This window comes from Haemaphysalis longicornis, unplaced genomic scaffold, assembly GCF_048455015.1.
Source record: "Haemaphysalis longicornis isolate Haplotype H1 unplaced genomic scaffold, Haemaphysalis longicornis Haplotype H1 scaffold_1, whole genome shotgun sequence".
Classification (NCBI taxonomy): Eukaryota; Metazoa; Arthropoda; class Arachnida; order Ixodida; family Ixodidae; genus Haemaphysalis; species Haemaphysalis longicornis.
This window is the reverse complement of record NW_027526203.1, coordinates 392,946,000-392,973,844: the sequence shown is the minus strand read 5'-3', so window position 1 is coordinate 392,973,844 and position 27,845 is coordinate 392,946,000. Positions and strand designations below refer to the sequence as shown.

At 47.8% G+C, this 27,845-nt stretch overlaps 1 long non-coding RNA gene across 1 annotated transcript in view; it reads left to right on the top strand.

Moving 5' to 3' along the window:
- LOC144172253 (uncharacterized) overlaps positions 1-25,877 on the top strand; it is a 227,772-nt gene extending 201,895 nt beyond the window's left edge. The window contains exons 2-3 of the long non-coding RNA XR_013322975.1: positions 17,276-17,485; positions 25,301-25,877. This is a non-coding gene — a long non-coding RNA (uncharacterized LOC144172253). The remainder of the gene's footprint in view (positions 1-17,275; positions 17,486-25,300) is intronic.
- The last annotated feature ends 1,968 nt before the right edge of the window (positions 25,878-27,845 follow it).

The window sequence follows — 27,845 nt, the reverse complement described above, 5'->3', positions numbered from 1 at the left end:
TTTTTTTTTTTGCAGGAAACTTTATCCCACGACCTTGCAGGCGCTACGTATCTCGTCTTGGATTTAAAAAACAACGCGCTATAGAAGTAGACGACACATGCAGAAAGGCAGGCCGGTCCCGAATTATTCCATTTGCCCAGAGCTAATAATTTCTGGTTTTTCAGCTGTTTTGTCTTTTCAGGGATGCTTTGTTTTCGGATATGCGTTTCACTGTCTAGTCTATAGCTCACCGCTGCGCGCTACTGCTACTGGTTCCGGGGGGAGGGGGGGATATTGCTGCCGACAAATTAAAGAGAGCCTCCTCAAAAGAGTTCCCTCTCGTACTTTACAAGTCTCTCCCCATCCTCCCCCTCTTCTTCCCTGGGTTGTGTGCTGGTGAGCTCCCTTCTGAGCTCTATAATATCCCCAGTGCACTTCCTTTCCTTTTTCTTTCCCTCAAACCACAACGACAACGGCAGTCTAATCACCCTTCAGTTCGTAATCGCATAATCTGTTATAGGATTCCGCAGCTTAGTGGACGGAACGGGGGCGGGCGGTGGTCGGGCGTAACTGAGACGTATTCATAGTGACGCACACATCAGTTATAGCCATCTCAAAATGCATCCCAGTGATCAGAGTAATAATGAGTGACTCAGCGTTAACTAAAGCTCACGTGTCTAACAAAATTTTGCCTCACACCCTAGAATAGGTGACTGCTAACAAATAATCCTAAGTGGTCAAACAATTGGCTGCTATAGGACTATTTTTCTTACGCTACAACCGATGAAAAAAACGTAAACCACTGGGATCATCGCCTCCTGTATTTTTACAATGCCAAACGCATCGCGCGCTTCCCAATGGGAGTGAGTGGTACGCCTGCAGTGCCCACATGTCGCGCGGTGGGGCCCCGAGCTGAACCTGGATCACGCAACCGTAACTGACTTCGAGAGCGGCTTGTGCCTGGTTGCCAAGGCAACCGATGGTTGAGATTGTCAAAGAAATGGCGCTCGCGCCAGCGCTAGAAAGCTCAGAGCCGCGGCGGAGCATGTTTTGTCAACGTTGCCGCTCTCCACCACGCGTCGCCCCAAGCTGAACTGGTCTCATGTTTGAAGCCCTTGGAAGGCTACCTATTGGTGGAGAGTGGCCGGAGTAGAAGGAGAGGGCTTGGTTGGCCGGTCCGGGCTGATGCGTTTGGCATTGTAAAAATACAGGAGGCGATACTGGGATTCAAATACGTCCCCTGCTAACGTACGGAGGTGTCTCGCCGATACCCAGGGCTAACTATACAGGGTGTCCCAGCTATCATGCACCAAGAATTAAAAAAAGAGTAAAGGCGTAACTCGAAAGAAACCGGGTGCATTATGTTTGCAGTACTGTGGAGAAGCGGACAGTATTTTTTTCTTTAATGAGACTTAATTAACTAATTGTAATTAATTATCTAACTCGAGAAATACTCTCCTAATCACTAAAGTGTCAATGAGGCACTTGAAGGTAACCGCGAGGGGCATCTAACTGCGGTATTTTCAGCGGTGAACTAATTGCGTACACATTTATTCTGACTGATAAAGGAAACCCGCGAAATATGAAAAATACCACGTGACGGCGCCTCCGCGCGCAACGTAAAGCAACGCCCTCAAACAGGCTGCCTCTGAGTTAGCCAGAATGAAATAGACAAAAGAAAGAAAGAAGAAATCGCGACCGAGTTTGTTCCTTATCTGCACACGCGTCCCTCGAATCTTGCTGCTGCTGCTCCTTCCATGCATGCTATTATCAAGGTAATGCGCTGTCTCTTCGGGCGGGTAACACGCGAAGCAGTTGCTTTCAATCAGCTTTGTTTGGGGACGCTGCTTTACAACGCGCGCGTAAGCGTCGTCACGTGGTATTTTTCATATTTCGCGGGTTTCCTTTATCAGTCAAAATAAATGAGTACGCAATTAGTTCGTCGCTGAAAATAGCGCAGTTAGATGCCCCTCGTGGTTACCTACAAGTGCCTCATTGACACTTTAGTGATTAGGACAGTATTTCTCGAGTTAGATAATTAATTACAATTAATTAATTAAGTCTAATTAACGAAAAAATTACTCTCCGCTTCTTCACAGTACTGCAAACATTATGCACTAGGTTTTCTTTGAGTTACGCAATTTCTCTTTTTTTAAATCTTGGTGCATGATAGCTGGGACACCCTGTATAGGGGCGTAACGATTAATGTGATGGGTGATTCCCGAGAGGAGATTGCGATTTCAACAAAAAAAAGGGAAGCGGGAGATAGTGTATCCAGTTATGACCCTTGTTCGTTCTAAGTAGTGCCTAGGACGACATAAGGGCTGGGCGGGAAAGTACCTGATAAATCGTCACTACTTCATGTTTTTTATGTCCTCACCGATTCCGTTGTACGCCAGTACTCACAGCAGAAAAGCCAACTTTTTTCTGACAGTGTTGATGAATGATCGTGAGTGAAGTGAAAGAAAAAATGCTTCCCGTGGGCGGAATCGAACCTGAGTCCCTCGCGTTATGAAGCCGGCGTCTATCCGATTTCTGCATTTCGACATGGTCGAAGGGGTTTGGAAAACTCAGACTACAACCAAAGAATCTGTCACGAGAATAATGGCGTTGCTCTGCGTGCCGTAAGGCTGTGAGCCACAAGACGTTAGGCCTAACTTCCCATTTCGAGGTTTAGGACATTAGGCCTAACGGCACCCACTCCGAAATTGCTCACTGAACGCCAAGCATGGTACCGATTCGCGCCGTGCACCCCAAAGCTACCGGTTAGGCCTACAGACTGCACACCCGAGAGTTGCAGTGGGTATTCTAGAAAAGTGTTGCGTACATAAGTAGCACATACTCGCGGTGTGGGATTGGCCAACCAAAGAATTCATCACGAGAACGCTTCGTGTTCAGCCATCATCGTCGTTAGACGGAGGTGTGCATGATTTTTAGAGGCAAAGCCCCTTAGGGGCTCGGGGTGGCGGCGTCTTATGTCGTCGTCATGTCATGTCGTTGTAGTATCATGCAGTCACGGTACCAAAGCACCGGAGCACTCGTTTTCCAATGCCTCGCGCTATAGAACGAAACGCGTGCTAAAAGAACCCCCCGGGACACTAGTTTTCCAACGCCCCGCGCTAGAACGGCCGGGCAATGAACCCATGGCCGGGCAATGAACCCGCGTCCTTGGGCTCAGCCGCACAACTATAGCCATTGAGCCACTGCGGCGGGTGGTATGACACACTGGGGCTGAAAATGGCTTCAAAAATTTTGCGCTAAATAATCGGCGCTAAACCCAGCAGGGATTTTCCAAGATGTTGGTGGCGTATCAAACGAATAAATTGTTGCACGAGGGAGCTTGTTAGGGGCTGAAATTATTTCGTCGTCTTCAATAAGCGAAACAGGCTAAAGAAGCCGCAGTCTGAGAAGATTAAAAAAAAATGGGCCCATCTCCCCGCGAGGGGGACTCGAGTAAATGCGTCGCATAGGGGGTGGGTGTATTGCGTTAACGTTTAGTGTTTGGGGGGTTGGTGTTATCACGTGTACACCACTCAGCTATCACGCCGCTAGCACGCCGCTGAGTCACCAACGCACGCCGCTGACGACGTAGTTTGAATGAGTCAAGGATATAAGGCGCGTTCGTAGCCTTTGATTCTGTGTCGGTTTTGTGGCGCAGTGGGAAGAGCACCATGTACCTCGCGTTCCGCCCACAGGTAGTGAATGCGTTGTATCAGCAGCTTCTTGACGTAGTTTGAATGAGTCAAGGATATAAGGCGCGTTCGTAGCCTTTCATTCTGTGTCGGTTTTGCGGCGCAGTGGGTAGAACACCATGTACCTTGCGTTCCGCCCGCAGGGTCGTGGGATCGAAACCAGGCGCCGGTAACTGTTATTTCTTTTTATAGTGTAGGGGGAGGCTGGCTGCTGCGGACGCCGATGCACGGGTGGCATCGTGAGTTATACAAATGCTCTGCATTTAAAAACCATGTTCGCTGCCACAGCGTGCGGTCGTTGATCTAGTTCAATGCTGTTTGCTTCTATATGTGTGGCCAACAGTTGTAATACAGCGTGTATAAATCTGTTAGCATCTTAGTCCGAAGCTGCTGTTGCTGGAGCACACAATTTTTAACAGCGGAGCTGTTTAAGCTTGAGCTTGGTCCGGTGGAGTTAGCAAAAAAAATATTAAGAAAAAAACTCCTCCGGCGTGAGGCGCCCGACACGACCTTCGCGCTGCTGCTGCGTAGGCGGACCCAGGCGAAGCCTATCTATGACGTCACTGCGCCGACGCACTAGTGTCTTCGCGTCACCCCGTCGCCATAGCCGTCGGCGCGCGTCGGCGACACACGGAATTTTGTTACTCCGCGGAGAGCACATCGTTTACACTCCGGCAAAACATGAGCCGGCTGAATAAGTATGTAACTCCCGCGGAAGAGGAAGCGCAGCGCGAACGCCGCCGTCGCGTCGCTGCTCGAGAACATCTGAGACGGCTACGATCCAACCCCGAGTATCGCGCGGAAGCCACCGCGCCTAAACCACCTAATCGGCAGCCACGGCGCCCAGCCGTTTCCAGCGCGTTAGGCAGCGCTGATAAAAAAAAAAAAAAGAAAATTGCGCAGCTTGCACCTCTGGGCAAGGGTGGAGAAACAGCGGATCTTAGGGTCGACTTAGCTTCTTGCCCCCTGGAGTGGGACCGACCGGTACTGCCTTGTAAAATCCGACTAAACTTGACCTTGCCCCACAACACTTAGCCTACCCTACAGCAAGAACATCGCGAAACCTGACAAAACTTAGCAAAGAATAGCAAAACTAAGCAAAACCGGAAGAAGCTAGGTCAACACCCAGCTCCGGTGTTTATCCTTGCACCACTAGTGCAAGCCCCGCCAATTTTGTTGTTGTTGTTGTTATTGTTGCTTCTATATCTTACGTTCGTCTTGTCATTTTCCTCGAAGTAGCCCGTGGTACCTCTAAACAACGTCACTTCCGCGTTGGCTGGTTAAATCCACGCGCTTGAGCGCTAACTCGGCACGCCGGCTGTTCTTGCATCTTCGGACACCCTGGCGAGTACTATAGTTGTATATGACCGCGTGAAGATTTGCGATAACACCGCGTCCAAAACAAGCCGCACACTCCGGGCGCTTTAATCAGCGCGGTATACGTCAGCACGCAACAAGTGGCCTCCCTCGTCGTAACATTGCTGCTCGGAAGTCACCAGGACAGAGACCTTGAACTTTTTTTTTTTCCTTTTATGCGGGCAGAGGTCCCAACGCGGGCAATTACGATGCAGATGAGCGGTCCGCCTTTCTCACGGCTTCCCTCGGTCATGACAGTGATTCGCCGATTCCACCAAGGGCAAAGATAAATCCTCAAATAGCGACGGCGAGAAAAGCGCGAACACACGCGCTCGCGGAACAATAACGCTGCCTGCCAGATTCGTAGTATAATGGACGACCTTCGGGGCGCATCCGCGGACGCGGGGAGAGTGAGCCCGCTCCCAGACGTGTTTTGAATTTCTGTGCACGCATGGCGGCGCTTCCAAGTGAAAACAACGACGGGGCACGCACATCGCGAAGGGGGGAATTTGTTAGATACGCTCGCTTCACCCAGTAGCCGCGCGGTCAAGGCGTTAATGGCCCCATTAGTGGGATACATCTCTATCCATCAGCCCTCGAGCTAAATGAAAGTCCCTCCTAAAGCGACCATGACGCCCGGTTTTTGCCGTTCGCTGGCTAAGGATTAATTCCGTGACGGCAGATTGCTTCTCCTTCGCACAGCAGAGAGATAATGATTCCAAGGGAAAGTTGTGTCCATGTATTCTTCCACCGTGGTCAACGTGAAGAGTGCATCAAGAATGATTTTTTAGCCCCAGTAGGCTCCAACTTGAAGCTAAGGACGGTCCTGCTTCGAGCCTAACCTTGCCATTCTCCCTCTTTTAATGTAAGGACAGTTAATAATAGACATAAGCTTACAAGAAAAATGAACCCTATTTAGTACTGACTCTTTGTTAACGACGCTCGGAAGGTCAGCATTATAACGAACGTCACTTAAAGGAACTGAAGTGCAGAAACAAGTTGGCCTCTATCGGTCGATTACAATGTCACCAATGACAATGTACCGCTGGCGACCACAGCGATTGCTTTATACATGACTTGTACATGACGTCACGACCGCCCTTTCTGACGCACTGCTCTCAGATTTCCCAGCGCTACTAGAGATAAGAGAGGCAGATAAGTTAGCAGCCTTTCACTGTGCATGCAGTGCACCAACATGGCAGCTGAAGTGACGTCAGTGCAAGCTGGGTATTAATGCAGTGAATGTCAAAAGTATGAAAGGAGGTATCGCCGCTCCATACGTTTTCCTGCACTGCGAAAGTTGTGACGTCGCAAACTGTGAATTGTGAAGCGGGATTCCTTGCGCTTGCTTAACACTTTCCCGAAACATACCTTAAAGCAGATACATGTTAATGTAAAATAAATCTATGTTGTAACTACTTCTTGCCACATGATTTTAAAAAGGCAAACATACTCCATGGTAAGACATCTGTTCCAGTTTCAGTTTCGGCCCAAAGTTTGTGAAGCGGGATTCCTTGCGCTTGCTTAATAACACTTTCCCGAAACATACCTTAAAGCAGCTACATGTTAATGTAAAATAAATCTATGTTGTAACTACTTCTTACCACATGATTTTAAAAAGGCAAACATACTCCATGGTAAGACATCTGTTCCAGTTTCAGTTTCGGCCCAAAGTTTGTGAAGCGGGATTCCTTGCGCTTGCTTAATAACACTTTCCCGAAACATACCTTAAAGCAGCTACATGTTAATGTAAAATAAATCTATGTTGTAACTACTTCTTACCACATGATTTTAAAAAGGCAAACATACTCCATGGTAAGACGTCTTTTCCAGTTTCAGTTTCGGCCCAAAGTTTGTGCAGCGGGATTCCTTGCGCTTGCTTAACACTTTCCCGAAACATACCTTAAAGCAGCTACATGTTAATGTAAAATAAATCTATGTTGTAACTACTTCTTACCACATGATTTTAAAAAGGCAAACATACTCCATGGTAAGACATCTGTTCCAGTTTCAGTTTCGGCCCAAAGTTTTACTTAGTCGTGAGTACCGCCAGGCGAATAGCGCAAGGGAACGAGAGGTGTGTTGCCCCGTTTCATTGCCCGCGTGTATATACGACAACCAGTAGAAAAACCCCTAGATTACTAGAGCAATCGATTTAAAGTCATGTGAGGTTTTTCCTGAATGCTGCCAAAGTTATCATGATATGGTTTACATGTCAGCTAGGCGAAGTTTATGGCCACCAGTAACAAAAAATTATGCGATGAATTTTAGCAATATTGGGATGATAAGTTTGGATTTGGCTCGCATTGAATTGAAACACTTAAGTTGACGCGATATCCTTATGAGAACTTTATTTAAATTGACTTTCGAGAAGGTACGATGGACTTTTGTCGGAAAAGGCATTAAACATGTGCAACAGTGCTTCAGGGACAGTAGAACTATACATGAAGAGCAGTTGAGTCGCTTTACAGCATTAACAGCTCTCTTCGAATTCTTCCGTAAGATAATTTTCTTGTACACGTGTGAAGACACCCCCAAAGTAAGCAAGCCCTTTATTTCCTTGCCATAAATTTTTAAAACGCTTCACAAAAAGGCTGCTCATATCTTGACCAACACAGGGGAGGGGAAGGGGGGGGGATCTGCCAGGAATTGTGAGCGGTGGCTATTTAGTTAATTACTAAAATAGTAAAAATGGGAGTAAAAAAATAACCAATAGGGAAGGGGAAGACGAGATAAAACGACTGTTTAACATCTCTCAGTTTCACTTCGTTCACTTCTGTTCCCTTTGTCTTCGACATCTGGGGAAAGATCTTTCGCAGATCTCCTAATTGCCGTCTGAATTCATGATAAGCCAGCTCCGAAAAGGAAAAACAAAAAAAACTTCCGAAACACCTACGAAGCAGTCCGAATAGTCAAGCCAAAAGCAAACTCCCATTGGGCAAATGGATTTGGCTTATTTTGATCCGTGCCAAAGTAAGGATCTGGCTCATTTTCGATACGAATGGTGTTATCTCACTTATTTTCTTGACACCTCTTTTTTATAGGAAAGTTGCCGACTTTTTCTTGTCACTGCAGCTGACTTTGTTTCAATTTGTGGACTTGGCTTATTTAGGAAAAAACTGTGGTTGATTCCTCTGTCATAGGAATCGGTAAAACACGAAAGTAAAATGTGCAGCGAAATCTGCGCCTGAGCATGATTCGCGGGTCGGCGGCTGTTTTGTGGGTGTGCTTCGCGAGCGACGTCCTGCTAGCGGGTCGTTTTGGTCAAGGTGTACTGGCGCCATTTCCGTGACAGATATGACGTCAGTGAAATCTTGGTGTATCACGGCATACAACACTTTCGTGTTAAAATATAAAACCCGAAAACAAACAACCCAAAGTATGACGTACTCTTTAGTACTAAAGGTTGCTTCCCCGCAAGAAGACCCTACGTGCAGGGGTGCACCCTTTATAGGCCGCTTGCGTCGTACTGGCGTCGCTTCCGTGACGGATCTGACGTCAGAGAAATCTCTGTGTATCCGGGAATAAACACTTTCGTGCTTTAAAAAAAAACGCCTCATGTCCGGTTGTCAGCCGCCGAGCTTGGAATTAGCGCGAGTAGTTTTTACTGCTTCTCCTAGAGTGCAGCATCTCTCTTGCTGGAAATGCCTTGAATAACTTTGTAGGTGCTCCCCATTAACGGTGCATGACGTGATTTCTTGCGTCACAGAGGATGAAACAGTAGCTATGGGTAGAGCGGGGGGGGGGGGGGGGGTGCAATGAGAGCTGTAATCATTTATCCCTGAACAAGCAAACAAACAAATCGTTTGCCGTCGAACAAAAGCCGAGACAGCTTTGAATAGCGGGATCTCGCAGTTAAAACAATTAGAAATCATTCAGCCCTTTGTGTCCCCTCAACGAGAAAGAGAGATATCGGCGCCACTGAAAACAGACGGACAGAGAGCGTTCTAATCCAATAAAATGGCCGAGTATCTGCTCACTTCGCTGCAAATGTCGTCGAAAGACGGTAGTCGTCCGCCGCCTGTGCCGCGTAAGTGCTTCTCTTCTCTTTCCCGCTCACCTCTCACGCTCTTTCCCTCCCATCTCGCTCCTCCCACGATAAAGATGGTGAACGTTTGCGCAAGTCAATTCAATTTTGCCGCGTTCCACTGGTCGCGCGCCACCTACTGGAACCTTTCGCTACTGTTGGACTTGTTGGAATGCTACCACGAGAGCCAGCTTGGGTACCGCGGAGCACTTGTAATTTTGGGTCAAAAGATTGTTTACAACGCGCTGTTTTTTTTAAGTGTGAATACACTTTATAAGCGACCCCAAACCATCCACCGCCGGCGGCGGCGTCGGCGCCCGCAGTGCTCCTCTATAAAGAAACAGCATCCGGCGCCAGGTTTCGATCCGCGGACTTTGCGGCCGCAGCGCGACGCTCTACCGATCAAGCCATGGACGCGACGGTGATATCAGTGTTGACGCGCCTTATATCTTTAACGCATTCAAACTACGTCGTCAGCGGCGTGCGTTGGCGACTCAGCGGCGTTATAGCGGCTTGATAACTGCGTGGTGTACACGTGATACTACAAACCCGATGGAAGAGATGGAAGAGAAGGCGGCGAGGCGGTGGGCTGCGGGGGCCGAGCGCAAGCGCCGCAAGCGGGCCGACAACCGTGCATTCGCACTTTCACATTCTCCCCCTCGGGGAAATGCGGGGGAATTTTTTTTATTTGCTGTCGCAAAAATAAAGCAGCCGTGTATTTTTAATTAAAAGAAAACTGCAAATATCACTTACGTATTGATGTTTTGCTGAATCTTGGCAGTACTAGGTGTGTTTCCAAATTTAGCGGTTTGGAAAAGCTTTGCCTATATTAACTTCTAGTTCAACAGTTCATTTTAGCTTTCGGCCCGGCAGCTAAATCAAGGGAAACAGAAAAGACATGCAGACATACAGACAGACCAAAATTTGGGGGTTTAAGTAGCCCAAGAAAGATTACATGGCGTCTTTAACATGGTTTAAAACAGACCTCACGGTCACCACCGACGTTTCAGAGCACATAGGGTCCCGCTCAACGCAGTTCGAGTAGTCTCCGCTTGCAAGCATTTTGTTAAAGCAATGAATATTAACGGATCCGTTATCGCACATCAAAGAAACGCTTCCTCTTTCCTTCGACCTTGCGTTGTTCGAAATGCTGTGAAAGTTACGAAAATTTTGGCTCGGTATAATGACCTCTGATGCTCTTCCCGTCAGCCAATACACCGCATCGCTTTCCGCATGCGCTTATACTTCAACAGGCTGCTGGCACCATCTGTTGTGTGCCTGACCAAGTTCTCCTATACAAGTACCGGGGCGGAGTTAGGGGGTGCTTCAGGCGGCATTGCGTACGAACAGCCTTTAGCGACTTCGACAGCACTTTTTCACGGCGAGGACAAAAACGTGTGTGTGATATGCTGCGAAATTACCTGGAACTTCGTCTTGTACTTGCTACTTTGAAACATTCACGCTGTCGCCTTCTTGCAACTGACCGACACCTTGCAGCCGCAACCTCTGGCCCCTGTCTCTCCTGTGCCGCAGCGATAAAAAACCGTTACGGCTAGTCTTGCTCTTTTCGCTGAACTTCACTACTTGAGAAGCATAAATGGTAAATGTAGCAACTCTGTTACAAAACGCTCCCTCGACGTCGAAATAGTGCTATCGAATCTGACATCTTAAACGGACACTGCAGTGATTTGTAAACATGGTGGGATACTTGAGAAAATTGTTGTCTTGAGTCCGTAGACCATGCTTCGACCCCTCTCGGTGCGTTTATGCGACTTTATTCAGTAGAAAAATCAATTCCAAAGTGCTGTCCTCCTCTCTGCATCCTTCTCGTCGATTTCCTATGACGTTTCGTGTGACGCTTACTGGAAGCAGACATGGCTTGACTGCGCTACTGCGCGACTTGCCGACCCACCGACAGACTCAGTTGGTCAGTCGGCGGTGGTCTAGAGTTTCTTACAATATTAGAAAGTAATCTTGTGCTAGTGTCTATGCGGCTCACATCAAGCCCGTCTGTGTCGTCATGGGCCGCCGTCAAACCGTACGCTCGCCTTAGTTTCATCATTGACTTGGATTGAAATGTGTTGATGGCCGTAAATTCACATATATAGCATCAAAAACGCAAAGAGAGCGTACTTGTAGAAGTATAAAATAAAACACGCTATTTTAAAGCTAGAGAAATTGAAAGTAAAGCGTATTCCTTTCACTAAGAGTCTGTGGGAATGTGCATACTATTCTGCAGGCCAAGCTGGTAGTTAACAATACTGCAAAATTTTGGGAGAAGACTCATTAAAGACTGTTATATTGCCAATGTTTCAATAACAAATTGTTTGAAAAACACAGGAAGGTTTTATGCGCGTATCTATAAAATCATCACATTCGTGGTGAACCGGTGCGCAAACCGTCTGCTACAACTTTCGTGGCGACTAATTACTCGCTCAGTCAAGATGTCCGGGCGCTGTTAACATATGTACTGCTACTGAAAAAAAGAACCGGGAAGCGAACTCTCCTTACCATGAACTAGCGTAACCATATTGAGGGTTTTCACTTATGTAAATATGCACGGTTGATCGCTCGCCGACACTAGTCCTGCCATTTGCTTACAATAAAGAGTGTCTTAGCATAAAAAATTGAGCGAATTTCAAATTTCCAAGCAAAGCGAGAGAGCCGAAGCGAGTTTCGACCATTTCGGCAACCTTATAGACATAGTAATGCATAGTGAAAAAAGCAAACCCAATAAAACTCTTAACAATCCGATAGACATGCCAAGCCAGAAGAACTGATCTTCCCATAACCCCTCACACCGACGCGGATTCCCAGGCGATGTTTCTTCTATAGTCTTGCTGCTTAATCAGCCCGGCTTACCAACAAGAACGGGAACCAGCACAGTGAGGGACACTTCTCCAGACCTCTCTTTCCTCAAGGGCACCTTGGATGTACTATGGTCATCAACTCAGGAGAACTTTGGATCTGACCATGACATTATCCAACTCACCATTCGTAATCATAATTACAATGTCAAGACAGGGGTCATCCGCCTCACCAACTGGGATGCTTTTCGCAAGGCCAATTCGTCGCGCCCCATAGACCCGGACCAACCTTTGGCCGACTGGATTGATGACATAATTCAAACAGTCCGACTGAACACAAAAACCACAGCCATTTCTTTCCAGACCCCTAGCGTGGATTCTAAACTTTTACATCTCTGGGAGGCCCGTCGAAGCTTAACAAAACGATGGAAATGGCAAAGACATAACCGCAAACTCCGCCTCAGAATTGCAGCACTTAACAAAGAAGCCACTGAATACGCCAAATACCTCTCCAAAGAGAATTGGCTTCAGTTATGCGACAGCCTCCAAGGTACCCTCACCACTCGCCGAACATGGCATTTGCTAACGTATCTTATGGACCCGCTTTCCAGCAAGAATGAAACTCAGCGCTCTATTACCCGCACCCTACACTCATTCAACGGATCGGCCCACGACCTCATACAAGCGCTCACGGCTAAATACCTCAACACCTCCCGCCACTTCACCCTACCCCCCTACACGGGGTCGACAAACAATGACCTGGATAAGGACTTCCAACTGTACGAACTAGAAGCAGCTCTTTTCGAGTGCAACAAAAATAGCGCTCCCGGTCCAGACCAAGCCACTTACCGGCTTCTTGCCAATCTGGATGGCGACTCTCTCGACCATCTGCTCCACCACATCAATTTATGCTGGGGCTCAGGCCAACTCCCTCCCCAGTGGAAGACAGCTGAGATCCGGTTCGTACCCAAGCCTAATAAGTCCCCTCACCTAGATAACCTTCGGCCCATTTCTCTAACCTCCTGTGTGGGTAAATTGGTTGAACGATTATTATTGAAGCGCCTTCAAACCTTCCTTGAAAACAAGGGTCTCATTCCCAACATCATGTATGGGTTCAGGAAGCATCTGAGTACCCAGGATATTCTCCTTCGAATTAAAGAAGAGGTCCTTGCCCCGGCTACCCGTCACTCCCCGCGAGCCATTCTTGCCTTAGATTTGAAAGGCGCATTCGACAATGTGTCACATTCATCCATACTATCCCGTCTAAATCAAACAGGCTGCGGCCACCGCACGTACTCATACATTGCTGACTTCTTAACTCAACGCCACGCTATTATACGGGTAGGAGACGTTCAATCTCAGCCTATTGCACTTGGTGATCGGGGCACGCCTCAAGGTTCCGTCCTCTCTCCACTACTTTTCAATCTGGCCCTCCTGGACTTACCCCATCAACTCGACGCCATCCCGCACATTCATCACGCGCTTTACGCTGATGACATCACAATATGGACAGACACTGACTCCATAGGAAAAATTCAAGACTCCCATCAACAGGCTACGGATGTCGTTAACAAATATGCCTCATCAGTCGGGCTTCAATGCTCGCCACAAAAATCGGAACTTATCGTCGTACGCAAACATCCCCCTGCTTCACACATTGAACCGATTTGTATCCACCTTGACGGCCATACCATACGACCCAGCTCCTCACTTAGAATTTTAGGCCTTATCATCCAGGCCAACACGCGTAATGATCAAACTTTATTAAAGCTCTCCAAGGCGTTTCAGCAAGTCTCCAACATGCTTCGACGCGTTTCGAACCGCTGCCGGGGCATGAAGGAGAAAGATCTCATTCGACTGGTTCAAGCTCTCCTGATTTCGCGAGTAACCTATGTAACACCTTACCTTACCCTCACCAAAAGTGACACAGAAAGCATTGATCGATTAATCCGCAAAGCTTTTAAGCAAGTATTAAATCTACCTATGAACACTTCGACGGCCCGGCTCCTACAACTTGGCCTCCACAATGCGGTATCCGAGCTTATTGAAGGCCACCTATCAAGCCAACGGCTCCGTTTAACACAAACACCTGCAGGGCTAGCCCTCCTAAACAGCCTTCATATCCCATGCCCGCAATCTACTGTCTGTCAGCCCCTCCCTGACCATTGCAGAAGTAGTAACATCCAAATTCGCCCTTTACCCAAAAATATGCACCCTGACCTCCATCCCGGCCGCCGACAAGCCCGAAGCCAAGCACATGAGAATATTTATGGAAAAAGAACTGATGTCGCCTATACGGATGCTAGTACCTACCCTAATGGTCAACTCAAAGTAGCCGCAGTCACCACAAAGGGCGCCCTCATTACCTGTGCATCAATCAAGACATCATCAACCTGGGTTGCCGAGGAGCTAGCTATCGCCTTAGCCCTCATACACACGAAGTACCCAATCATTATCACGGATTCCCAAGCTGCCTGCCGAAGCTTCTTAGCCGGGAGGGTGGCCCCTTCTACTTTAAAGCTACTTTTACCACACCAACCCAGCCGGAAAGTTAATATCATCTGGACTCCTGGCCATTCCTCCCTGACGGGCAACAACTTTGCTCATCAGCAAGCCTGCGCCCTTTCTCTCCAGGCTTCCGAGGAGACCACATCGTCAATCCCGCTCGTAACGTATCAGGACATCACGCAATATTACCGGTCCGACAGACAACACTTCCCTCCTCCTCACCCTGCACTATCCAAGGAAGAAGAATCGCTGCTCCGCAGACTACAAACCAATACCTTTCCTCACCCAGTTCGCCTGCATCGTATATTTCCAACTCAATACTCTGCTGTATGCCAGTTTTGTTCACAACCCGGAACTCTAGCTCATATTATAATACAGTGTGTGTGCGATCCCAAACTTCCACCTCTCCGATCCCCTCTTCCCACTCCTGAAATGTGGGATAACCTGGTGACCAGCGACCATCTGGCCGTCCAGCAGCTCCTGGCATCCAGAGCGAAGGCTCTCTGCTCACTTGATGGATTCCCGGACTAGGGAACCACTCCCACTTTAGAAAGCTCAAATAAACGTTTTCTCTCTCTCTCTCTCTCTCTCTCTCTCTCTCTCTCTCTCTCTCTCTCTCTCTCTCTCTCTCTCTCTCTCTCTCTCTCTCTCTCTACTTAACTCTATGGCCGGAGGGTCGTCGCAATTCATTTTTTTTTTTTTAGTTGAAACTAAGCCACGACACCATTTGCGCCCGGAAGAATGTGCCTTTCGTTTGTCAGTTGCTAGACTGTATCAAGCTGAGTAAAGCTTACGAAGTCAAAGTAGCTCCACCCAAGCGCACATGCAACGCTCCGCTGACTCGTATACAAAAGGAGAAAATCTAAGGCCAATTAAAGGTGGGAGAATAGCTAGCGAAGTCAATATAGGTAATAAGGAATTAAAATCAACTGAAATATCTATCGAAAAACGTAAAACCAAGGTATGGGGAAGCACTTTAATCGCCAGAATTTTGGATTCAAAGAACGTAAGCAGACTTAAGTGCCCCAGAACTTGTTTTCTTCCTGACACCACTTTTACACTGTAACGTTTTTCTGTTGTTCTTTTATTGCATTATTATCATTAAAACTAAGCTAAGTAGCAACCTAATTTTTTGAAGGCAGCTTCTTGGCCAGTCGTCGGCGTGGGTATGTGCCATGCTCTGAGGAAACCAACCAACGAAAGAGTCACTTCATGGTTCCTCCCCACTTAAGAGAAATCCGCCTGATATGGGTGCCTGGTCATAAGGGATTATGGATGAACGAAGAAGCATATTCTTTAGCGCGGTCATCGTTGGACGGCCCTCCGATTGACGTCTGCCCGTTTCCATGTATACTGGCCGGAGAACGGATACGTCAATATCAACGTATGGCGAGGTTGGAGGAGGGTGCTGTAACCTCCTTTGACGAATATGCCCATTTGGAATATACGCGGAACTCCCGCTTTTGTGAATCTCGCCAAGCGAGATTACTTGAACTAGCTTACATTGTAGAATTCAACAGCTCAACTTCTATATGCACCGGTTTGGCCTCACCCCCTCCGGTAGTTGTGCTCTTTGTCATGAACTTGAGACCATAGAGCCTTGTTTTCTTACAATGTCGCGGTTTTTCATTAATGAGAAGAAGGTAACTCGCTGAGCCAATTCACCGACTTGGACTTACCATTTCAACGTCGGTCTTACTTTCGTTTGTTGCCATTTCGCTTGGGTTCACTCACAAGTATTTGATTGCAGCCTTCCACGCATACGTCTCGGAGACCAGGCGCACCGCTCCTCCCGAGTTACTTCGCGCTGTCCACACAGAAAAGAAGAGCTTCTTCTTCCAACTTTCTCGCATAGTGGGCACTTTTATTCTACCAATTCCCATATGTGTTGTGCGCTTATTCCGCGTCCAAAATTTTTCTACAGACATTAGTTTCCTAAAGCGGGCACAGTAGCCCCAAAAAAGCTGCCGATCCTGGCAGTTCCCCCAAGTGGGTATGCGCCATATATAAAGGAACAACAATCTCTCACGTGATCACCGGCTCCAGCGACGCGTGGGATCTTGTGTTCTCGCACGCCATCGGCGTGGCGATGGAGATGGCTCGGGATTTTTTTGCCTGCTCTTAACAGTGGCGGCCATTTTCTTCACCGGACAACTATAACAACGATAATCTTTCGCCCTATGGGACATTTAGGTTTTCGTCTTAAAATATCACACGACCAAAGGGAGGCCACAGGCGAACCAAAGCATGCCAGCCTTGTATAAAAGATGATTAATGATTGCCAAATTTAACAGTGATTGATTAGTGATTCATAGTAATGAATATTAAGGCGGATTGAGATGAATTATTACGTATTAGGTTGATAAAATTTATTATTGAATAGTGATTTATAGTAATGATTATTAAAGTGGGATTAAGGCGGATTAAACGTACTGCTGCTATATTGACAGGCAGACGTGCATATAAAGGGTACTCGTCACAACAGTACAGCCATAACCGGAACCGTCCCGTGGACGACGGGACGGAATAATTACCGCCAGAATTTCACATTCAAAGCACGTTAGCAGACTTAAGTGCCCCGAAAATTTGTTTTCTTCCTGACACCACTTTTACACTGTAAAGTTTTCCTTATGGTTATGTTTTTTTTTTCCTTATTTCGTTATCATCTAAAGTAACCTACGTAACAAGCTATTTTTGGAGGCAGCTTCTTGTCCAATCTTCGGAGTGGGTATGCGCCACGCTTTGAGGAAACCAACCAACCAACGAAAACGACTTCTCGCACGTGGTCACCGACTGCACGGCGGCGCGTGGGATCTTGTGCTCTCGCACGGCGCCGGCGTGGCAGAACATTATTCGAGCGGCGCCTCCGAAGTTATTTCTTTTTTTTATTTATTTACTCTCAACAGTCCATATAGCTCTCCCTTCGAGCGCAATCTTCGCAAGCACCGCTGACGGCGTCGTTCTCAAGGCGCCGAGTATAGGCCTAGCAAAGACCACGCCAACCGTGGAACACTGACGGCCTGCTCGAGCACCCGCCGGTGCCCTCACCGGGCACTTTCAAGAGCCACGGCCGGGAGGAGAACGGCAGGGACCACTAAGGACGGCGACAGGAACGGGTGAGATGCTAGCTCACGAACTTTTTTGAAACCACAGGGTTTGGGGAAAACACCAGCACGGTGAATGTCTTTCCAATAACACGCTTTGAAACCTGCCCTGATTTTGTTGCTTCGAAGTACCCTACCCGAAACCAGGTCACAATGACTCGCCTGGAATGAGAGATGTGCAGCAGGGAAAAGCCACGTTGTTTCTTGTTAACTGCATGGTGCCCTTTACAAGCTTAATTTTGAGAAGGATCCAGAAGCCTTGACTCAATTTTAAATTATTCAATTTTTTAATTCTATGATTTGCTTTTGTTGCGATATTTTAAAAGACGATAGTCTTTCTTGGGGTACTTAAACGCAGAAATTTTGATCTGTCTGTCTGTCTGTCTGTCTGTCTGTCTGTCTGTCTGTCTGTCTGTCTGTCTGTCGGTCTGTCTGTCTGTCTGTCTGTCTGTCTGTCTGTCTGTCTGTCTGTCTGTGACTCGATTCAGCCACCCGGCCAAAGTGAAACAGGAGCTGAAACAGCCTGAAACAGTCAAATTTGGCTGAAACAGCCAAATCTAAACGTCTAAGTCCGGTGTCAATGTTCATACCTGTCAACACTTGTGAACAAGAACAAGACATTACGCGAATATAAAGCAGGAAATAGAAATTTGCAGTGTTCCTTCATTTAAAAAATCATGTATGCTTGGTTTTTGCGATAGCGAATGAAATACTACAACTGCAGAAAACGTCGCCTGCTGTTGCCAGCGCTACTATAGCTTCTGGCGGCGTTAGAAAAACAAACGGCAAACGCAACGAAAGGTTCCACTAGATAGCCTCCACATTCCGCTTGCACGCTCGTGGAGTAGGACAACGTGGTTCTATAAAAGTTGTAGTAGGGTGACTCGATTCACGCGCGTCTCCGCCGTACGACAGCGCTGGCATCGAGGCACCCGACTTGGGGCAGTGGAACACGGTAAATTTAAATTGACTTGAGCATACCTATAGCGTGTTATCTTGGGAGTAACGAGCCGGGAGACGAACAGCATGAGAAGTGAGCGGGAAAGAGAAGGAAGGCATTTACTTGGCAAAGGCGCGAGTCGCCTATCTTCTTTCGTCGACATTTGCAACAAGAGGAGCAGATACGCGGCCATTTTTTTTAACAAAAAGAATATCGAATGCTTTTAGAGCCACAACTGAAAGGAAGCTGGTCGGTAGGGGTGGTATTACTCGTGCAACGTCAAATTAGCTTGATTTCATGATTGTGGGGTGTAACGCACCGACGCAACGAGGGCGATGAGGCGCGCCGTAGTGGAGGGCTCCGGATTAATTTCGACCACCTGGGTATCTTTAACGTGCGCCGAAGTCTCGAACAGACGGGCGCTTTCACTGTTCGCCTCCTTGAGAAGAGCGGCGGCCGCGGCAGGGAATCGTAGCCGCATCGTTGGGTAACGTGAAGTTAGCTCTTAAAGAAGGTTAAGGAGTTGAAGAACGCGGGAAAAATAGAAAAAGAATCTTTTTTGGCGGTTGTCTAATTTGCCTATTGTTCGCAGAGGAGTAATATTGGTCTCGTGTAATTTCTTACCAACTAATCTAAGAACTGGACGTGCTTACTGACCATGTTCTATAAGCATTTGAAAGGTTGAAAAAGTGTTCCAGGGCAACTTTAGGTATAAGGCTTCTCTCATCTTCCTCACGGCTGCGAAGCGCTTATGCTATTTTTGCGCGCAATACATATTTGCTGGTTTTGCGCTCGTAGCTTTGTGTGCTTTATACCCCCGCCCCCAAAATTGGGTGTTTTACGCGGCGAAGCTACACTTGGACTATGTAAAAGCGCACCGTATTAGAAAGTTCCGGGTTCATTTCGTCCACCTGAGCATCTTTAATGTGCTCTTAAGCTACGGCACACGGGCGTTTTCATTTTTCTCCTCCATTAGTAGAACGGCCGCCGCGGCCGTGTTCAAACACACACCCATGGGCTTTGCAGCACAAGAGCTTAATACCCAGCCCGAGCGAATGAATGAGCAACTATAGTCAAGAGTACGCGAGATCGGGACAGAAAGAACTTCGATCAGCGGGAGCAATCAGCAGTCCCGGGTGCCCGTACGTGTTGGAAACACGTAATGATTACACTCCTTTTGAGTAGAACACAGAATCCTGGGCAGTGGCGCCGCTAAGGGGGGACCGGGTGGGCCCTGGGCCCCGGGTACCAGCCCCTCGGTAAAGGGGGAGGGGGGGGGGGGGTGCCACTTGTTCCCCTACAATGTGTAATGCCGACGTGGAAAACTGAAAGACGAGTGTAACGAGACCACAGTTTTGACCTGTTCAATTTACGTCCGCACCAGTCTATTCAAATTTGTTTCCTGGTACAATGGAAGAAAGCGAGTAGAATTTTGGCATCCAGGCATGCGGCAGTAGAGGATGGGCGCGGCTTGAGGAGTTAATTGGCTGCAGGGTGAGCGGAGGCGAACAAGGAACGATTCCTGGAGAGGGGGTGCTGTCGCTATGACTACGACGCTCGGAGGGGTGTAGCGAGCGAGCTTGTTTTTCAATGGTACGACAGGGGGCTAACAAAGCCAGGACCCCCGTTGGTGAGGCCGATGGGGGAGGTGAGAAGTGAAGGGGGAGGCATCAGCGCCAACGAGACTTTGGTCATGTGTCCTCGGCGATTTTCCACGTGGCTTTTTTTACCCATATGAGATCTTGTGTACGGGCTCATGGTGAATGTTTGGCATTTTTTGGAGTCTTCGCGGTGACGCGTCGGAGACCGTGTACCCCGGTCCGCTTGTCATATTTCCAGAAGGAAACCAAGGTGAAAATGACTTGGGAAGATTGCATCTTGAGGAAGCTGGGACGACGAATTAAAACGAAATGAAAGTAAGTGTGAAAAATGCAGTGAAGGTTGGTACGGAGGAGCTAACTGTACAAATTAAGCCTGTGTTGGGAGGAGGGGCGCAAGTGGAAGGGGGGGGGGGGGGGGAGCTCAGGTGTCCGACGTTGGGCGAGACAAATGGGTTGTCGCAATTTCCCTTGGTTGCACCAGATTCCTTCAGTGCTTGCACTAACCAGCCAATTTGCCATTCAAGCAATCGCGAAGGATCTGAAATCGGGTGCTGATAGCTCATATTTATTAAGTCGTTGACTTTCCTTCATCGTGTCAAGCGACGCAGCCAGCACATGGCGATTGCACGAAGATGGCGATATATGGAAAGGGCCTATCCGATGCGGCCCTGTGTAATTAAACTAAAAGAACAGCGGAAGAGTAGCTTGTCGAACAAATTATGCAAGAAATATAACAGTTATTTAGGCATTTATTTTATTTACCCAACTGTTAATCAGGTAAATCTACGTTTTTTTATTTCATTCTCGTGTAAGTTAAAAACAATATAAATGAGTATTTGCGTTGCGCACATAAATAAAGCCGATAGTCTTGTGTTCATTTTCTTTCTATTTTATCATGGTTTTCGTGTGGACGTCCCACGGAGTTCTAAGTAAAAAAAAAATATTTGAAGCTGATGACCTAAATATTTTGCTTTGGTTGGTTCATCTTTCAAGGTGGTGGATGAGTTAAATAAAGGACAGGGCAACAAAATTAACTGCATAACAAAAAGATAAACACCAGGTACGTCATCCACTTTCTATCATTAGGCATTCGATCCGCTTAGTGCGTTCATTTCGGAAGATGGTCTGGGGACCATACGATAATTGAGGTGAGAGAGAGGGGCAGTTTCTGTGCAAGTGAAAGTGTTCTGCTGAGTGCTTTGTGAACATTGCGACAAAGTAGATAACGCCCGCTGTCGTATACAAGATTTTTGAGCTGAGTGCCCCTCCCCATGCATTTGGGTGAGGAAAAATCTACTGGAATGAGTCAGGCAGCGCAACAACGACGCCCGGCTGCGAAACCGTCGCCCAGTAGTGCGAAGCATTAGACCGCAAAAGAGACTACGGTGAAGCGTTCCCGAAGCGTGACCATCTGGAGAAAGAGATGCAAAGAATATAAACCCTTCCCTCCGAACCCTCCCACATCTGTACACGCGGACACATCGCTCCACAGCGAGGCGCTTTGTGAGTGACCGGCGCTACAACTTGATGATTGATTGATTGATTGATTGTAGGGTTTAACGCGCCGACGCAACGCAGACGATGAGGCGCGCCGTAGTGGAGGGCTCCGGATTAATTTTGACCACCTGGGGATCTTTATCGTGCGCCGAAATCTCGTACACACGGGCGTTTTTGCTTTTCGCCTCCATCAGAAAAGCGGCCGCCGCGGCCGGGAATCGAACCCGCGACCTCGTGCTCAGCAGCGCAACGCCTTAGCCACTGAGCCACCGCGGCGGGTCGCTACAACTTGACCCCAGTCACCCCTGAACAGGGAATCGAGCTGGTTCCCTCGGCTGCTAACGGTGTTTTCGTGCTCACAACCGACACACCACGATGCTCCTTACTGTTAGGATTTTCATCGATGCCTAATTCACTGAAAAGGTCGGTGTATTCTAGATCTGCACCCGAGTCGGCGTCTGGGGTTCTCTTAACCAATCTCTGTGATGTATTGTCAGTTCTTTATAAATAACTACACATCAGTTATGCTGTGGCTTCATTTCGCATCGAATGTTGCATATTATGCATGCTTTCATTGACATTTCGAAGCCCACGCATTCAGTATCTGTGAAAAGTTTTTTTACATTGGTATCTCAATGAAAGCTACAAAATTTGTCGAGACCAATCGCTCTTGTCGCGCGACGTGAGCGATGCCGAGCCCTTTTGGTAGCTCCAGTCGCAAGTGTGAAACAGCCTTAATATGGTAACAATGGATGACATTAAAATTTTGATAATAACAATAACACTAGTTTTATTATTAATAATTGTTTCGTATATGTGAGGGGGGTGACAATTTTTCTGGGCCCCGGGTGCAAGTTTACCCAGCAACGCCACTGATCCTGGGTCAGTCACTGGTCCCGTCATGGTGACAGGTTCCGAGTGTGCTCCTTCCTCACGCCAGCAGGACTGCGTAGCTTTCCTTCACTCCGGGCACAACCCTCTATATATAGATTACCAGGCTCACTCACCTCCTTACAGGAGAGCCTGGGAAGCTTTGACAGAAGAGACTGCAAAACAACAGCTAATGAAAGAAACTGGAGGTTAGGAAACGTTGGTGCGACCATATTGCGGCGTCGCCATGGGGTAATGTGCTTCGCAATAGCGCTGTCGCAAGGCTGAAAAGATATTTCGCCATGGCGTTTGAGGTTCAGATGTCCTAAACCCGGCATCATGTCTCAGCGGCGACAGGGGCTCAAGGGTCCCGTTCTCTATGCACCTGTTGTTAGCAAGAGCATTAGCTAGTGCGGGAATCTATTTACGCGCCACGCATACAAGTAAGAACGGTTCCCTTAATAGCAAAAAAAAAAAAAAAAGAAAGCTGATAAGAGAGGTGGCAAGTTTACATTGCGTCATACAGCTTCTGATACCCCGCGGCGGTACGAAAAAAGCTTTCACTTATCGCATTAGTCAACGCGCGTTCTCCAACTCGATACACGAAAGAGAAAATCAACACCAGTCGTGGGGGTCGCGACCGGGGCGCAGCTGGGCCATTTCTACGACGTCAATATCGACGATCTCAAATAGGATCCGCGTGAACCTTCTTTTCACATCATTAATCCCCAGGCAGCACAGCCTCGCAACGCGTGGGTTCGGAAGATCTGCGTCTCTGGATGAATGCAAAAGTTGCACCATGTCCCGCGTTGGGTTTCAGGCTGCGGGTGGACGTATTTCGGATGAAAAGCGAAATATAAAACCGGCATCCCATACGTTCCTGTGGCTAGCGAAGCTCTAAGCCGTATCTTTGCAAGGTATGACCTCCGCGTTGCGCACATGCCGTCCAACAAGCTAATCAGCTTGTGAACGTAAAAAAATCGTTGGACAGCAAGAGATACCCCGGCGTTGTCTACAAGATACCATGCGCAGACTGTAGCTGCAGTTACATTGGCGAAACTTGCAACTTCATCAGGAAATAAAAGGAACATTTAAAGGACGTGGGCAGCAACAAGAAAGCGTTGAACGCCCTGGCTGAGCACGCCGATAATCACGGTCATTCCATCGATTGGGATAACGCCGCTATAATTGCCAAGGAAAAGAATTCAACCACGAGATTACTTTTGGAATCCGTGTTTATTCAGACGACCGAGGACACTATCGATAGGACAGATGGCAATCTGCCGGCAAGCTACTTACGTTCGTTACGTCACATTTTAGAATAAGAAGCGGCTTACGGCTCTTGCCTGCCTAGTGTGATCAAGGAACCCGTACGGGTTCCAAAACGTTTGTGTATTCACCTTGACTTGGTCAGTGACCGCATCTTCGTCCTCATCATGATACCTGACCAGACGAACTTTCGTCGAACTCTTGATTACATGAAATACAAAACCCCCGTGTACACGAGAATGCGGATTGATGTGAAGGGTTCCGTAGTCTACATATTTTTACAGCCCTCAGGTATAAAAAACCATGGTTTACTTGTTTCGCTAAGTCCCGAACTTCAGCATTGGCCATTAAGAAACTAATTGATAAATACGACGATATTTTTTTTAACCTTCAGATTGTTCGGGACGGGTGGGAGGGGAGGGGCCTGTTTAGACTTTTAAAATTTACAGACTCCATTACCGGTATCCATGGAAGCCATGGCACTCCGAATTGCCATGGAAGCCATGTCACTAAGGAAGAATAATAGTAAGCTGCATTTATTTTTACTTGATTATGTAATTAATCGGATTCGATGAACGGCCACTAGAATGCGAATGGGTGTCATTCAAAAGCAAGATCATTGACCTGGCACAGGGCTTCATACCCACTCGGGAAACCTCATGTAGTCCAAGTGCTCCCTGGCATAACCCTAACCCAAACCTTTATCAATCTGCAGGGGAAAAAAACGGTTCTACCGTCTAGCCAAACATTTAGCAGTATTTACGGGTGGTTCTTCTACCGATCAGAAGCAGTGAATATAATGCCACTGTAACAACTGTCAAGTAAAACTTTCTGAAAAATAAATACGTTGCGTAACTTTTTGCGTAACCCCTGGACATTCTGGCGCATTGTTAACACCGCTGAAGGCCCCAGGAAGATGCTGACACAAACGGCGAGCCAATACCCGATAATGAATTTGCTAGTGCGCTAAAGCGGGAGTTTGCGGATCCATCCTTTAACATTTCCTCTTCTCGTGTACTCAACTTTAAAGGGTGCGGCTTTTTACCCGTGTATCCTGCGCAGATTTACCTTATGGATTAGTTAAGATGATTGCCATATGGGGTATCAAGCTCCGCCGTCTGTGGGGCTAACCTGTTCAATATTGATTAAAGCTTTCCCCGTCTCCCTCAATTAAAATATCTTCATCTGTGGCGCTCGTTTACCCGCTGTTCTACAATAAACGTTATTTTAGCGTCATCATCATCTGCTGGCGTTGACAGCATTAATCTGAAATTCCCAAACAGCACTAAACGAAGATACCGTGTCATCCTTAGCGAACATTTTCAGCAATCTTTACAACAAAGCAACATCCCTGCCGACTGGAGAAAAGGAAAAGTGATACCAGTCTTTCAATCTGGAGATAAAGTCACCTCCTAATTACAGCCCAACATCTATTACTAGCATCCCGTGCAAAATATTAGAACATATCATTTACTCTTATGTTGCCAACTCTCTCAAATCCAATTCACTTTTAACCCCGCACAGCACGGTTTTCAGGAGTATTTTTTTTCTTTTGTGAAACACAGTTAAAACTGTTTACTTATAAGCTTCACACCATTCTTGACAACCGTTCATTCTCTGACCACATTTTTTTCGATGCTCACCCAACAGAACAAGACCCTGGCCCTCCAACCAGCGCGGAATAAGGAGCGTACGGAGGTCGTACGAGCCTAGACCTTTACAGAGGGGGTACAGCAGTTCCCCGGACGTGTCGCCGCCGCCGCCGACACCTCGGCATGTCCTGCAGCCTACCGAGGCTACATGCAGCCGCAGCGCAACCCGCTGCCCTTTCTGGGGGACGCCGAGTGGGACGGTGCGCGCCGTTCCCTGCTCGCGCTCTTCCGGCCCTACAACATGCACATGGCGGCCGACAGCGATCTCGGTGACGATGAGAATGGGCTACCGCTCAGGGTCTACAGAAAGGACACCTACAAGACACGCGAAGAGCACGATGGGGAGGTGCAACGCACTCTCCTCCCTCCCTTGACCGGACCTGCGTCATCCGCATCTCTTCCCTAGTTACCAGCATGAACGCCAGCAGCACATGCAACTGCGCATCCAGCTGCATCTACAGCTGCATAGCCTGTCACAACTGTCGCTGCCCAACCACAGCAGAAGCAGCAGACTCTCACGAATAATCACCATCACCATCACCACCACCATTGCCACCACCCCCAGCACCAGCTTTAAGGAGGATATATTTAATTGAATGTTTCATATTAATAAATTAGCATGATTGTTTTTCCAAAGTTGTGTTTCCTATTCTTTCTTTCAGACTGAGTGAGTGAGTGAGAGTGAGTGAGTGAGTGAGTGAGTGAGTGAGTGAGTGAGTGAGTGAGTGAGTGAGTGAGTGAGTGAGTGAGTGAGTGAGAGTGAGTGAGTGAGTGAGTGAGTGAGTGAGTGAGTGAGTGAGTGAGTGAGTGAGTGAGTGAGTGAGTGAGTGAGTGAGTGAGTGAGTGAGTGAGTGAGTGAGTGAGTGAGTGAGTGAGTGAGTGAGTGAGTGAGTGAGTGAGTGAGTGAGTGAGTGAGTGAGTGAGTGAGCCATGCGTCCATTGGATGGACCTAGCCTTCAAATATTTGCATGCCGGCCCCTTATTCGTAATTAGCTAACCCTGTTCCATTCGACGTAGGGTGCTGTTCGGAGATCCTATGCTGCTCCGATAGCTGAGCTTTGGAGCCATTTTCAGGTACCTCTGTAACCAAGCGCACCGTCGGTATATACAGAGGACGATCAGCTAACATGGGCTTCCGTAGACAGATAAACATGTGCTATGCGTGTGCCAGTTTTACGCCAAATGGCGAAAAGGACTAGCTGTTATTTTTTTCTGTTTTAACAAGCGTGCTTTCTGTGGGGCGGTCACCTTGGGTCCATATCCAGACTCGGACTGAGTAAAGTTCGGGCAAGGGTGCCCATTACGCCTCACCGAAGTATGGCAGCAAGTGTATGCACACTCCAACGCTCTCCTCCTTCTTCGGTAGCCATCACGCTCCTTGAACATCAGGAGCTTTGAACATCTTGAACATCAGGAGTTTTGGACATCAGTTTTGAACATCAGGAGTTTTGAACATCAGGTGAAGCGACTTTTGTCGGCTGGCTACCCTCTGTCGGTCGTGAATGCGGTGGCCGAAACCCTCCTTCAAAAAGTGATGGGTAGTAAGCCAAGAACGAAAGCGCAGCTAAGAAATGACAAGCGGCCTGAAGTGGTTCCGTACCTACACAAGCTGTCGCATAACCTAAAAAAGGTTGCGACGTGGTACGGCGTCCCTGTCGTTTTTTCTGCTCCGAGTAAGCTCGGCCAACTTTGCTCTCGCATTGCTACTACTAGCAAAAAGAGAGCCTGCGAAAAACGACATGAGAAGCCGTTCGTTGATTGCGCTGTAGGGGTGGTTTACGAAATCCCCCTCACCTGTGGAAAGTCCTACATCGGCCAAACTGAAAGATGTTTGAACGACCACCAAAGGGAGCATGCGCAAAATTTAAAATCTAATAATGGCGCACATTTAACAGCGCATTGTGATTCCTGCACAAAGTGTGAGCCACGATTTTCTGAGGCAAAGATACTGGGAAAGAGCAGATATCAGAAGGCCCGAGAATTGCTCAAGGCGCATCGTGTTAGATTGAAGGGAAGTGACTGCGTCAGTGACACTTCGGTGGTATTGTACAAAGCCGAGGGGCGGTTTTTAGATAAATTCTTGCGTTGACGCTGTGGGCATCTCTATTGCGCATGTCGGGATGTGTGTATATATGTACGTTGCGGTCGTTGCTATTAAACTGTTGGAAGTGTAGCGCCTGTCCGTGTCTTCTTTCTTGTGTGTTGTGTATTTGCGCCACTCAATATGTTTGTAGACCTCAACCAACACGCCCAGCAACACGTTCTCTTGACGCTCCTTTCGCTACACCTCGCTTCCAGTTTCTCAGCCCCTTATTCTCACCCATGTTGCATGAAGTCGCTGTGGCGACCGAGCTTTTTGCAGCAGACATACCTTATTCCCCACCTCCACCTCTTTCATCTCTCTCTCTCTCTCTCTCTCTCTCTCTCTCTCTCTCTCTCTCTCTCTCTCTCTCTCTCTCTCTCTCTCTCTCTCTCTCTCTCTCTCTCTCTCTCTCTCTCTCTCGTATTCCTTTGTCACCGAAGTTAGGACATGAATCTCAAAC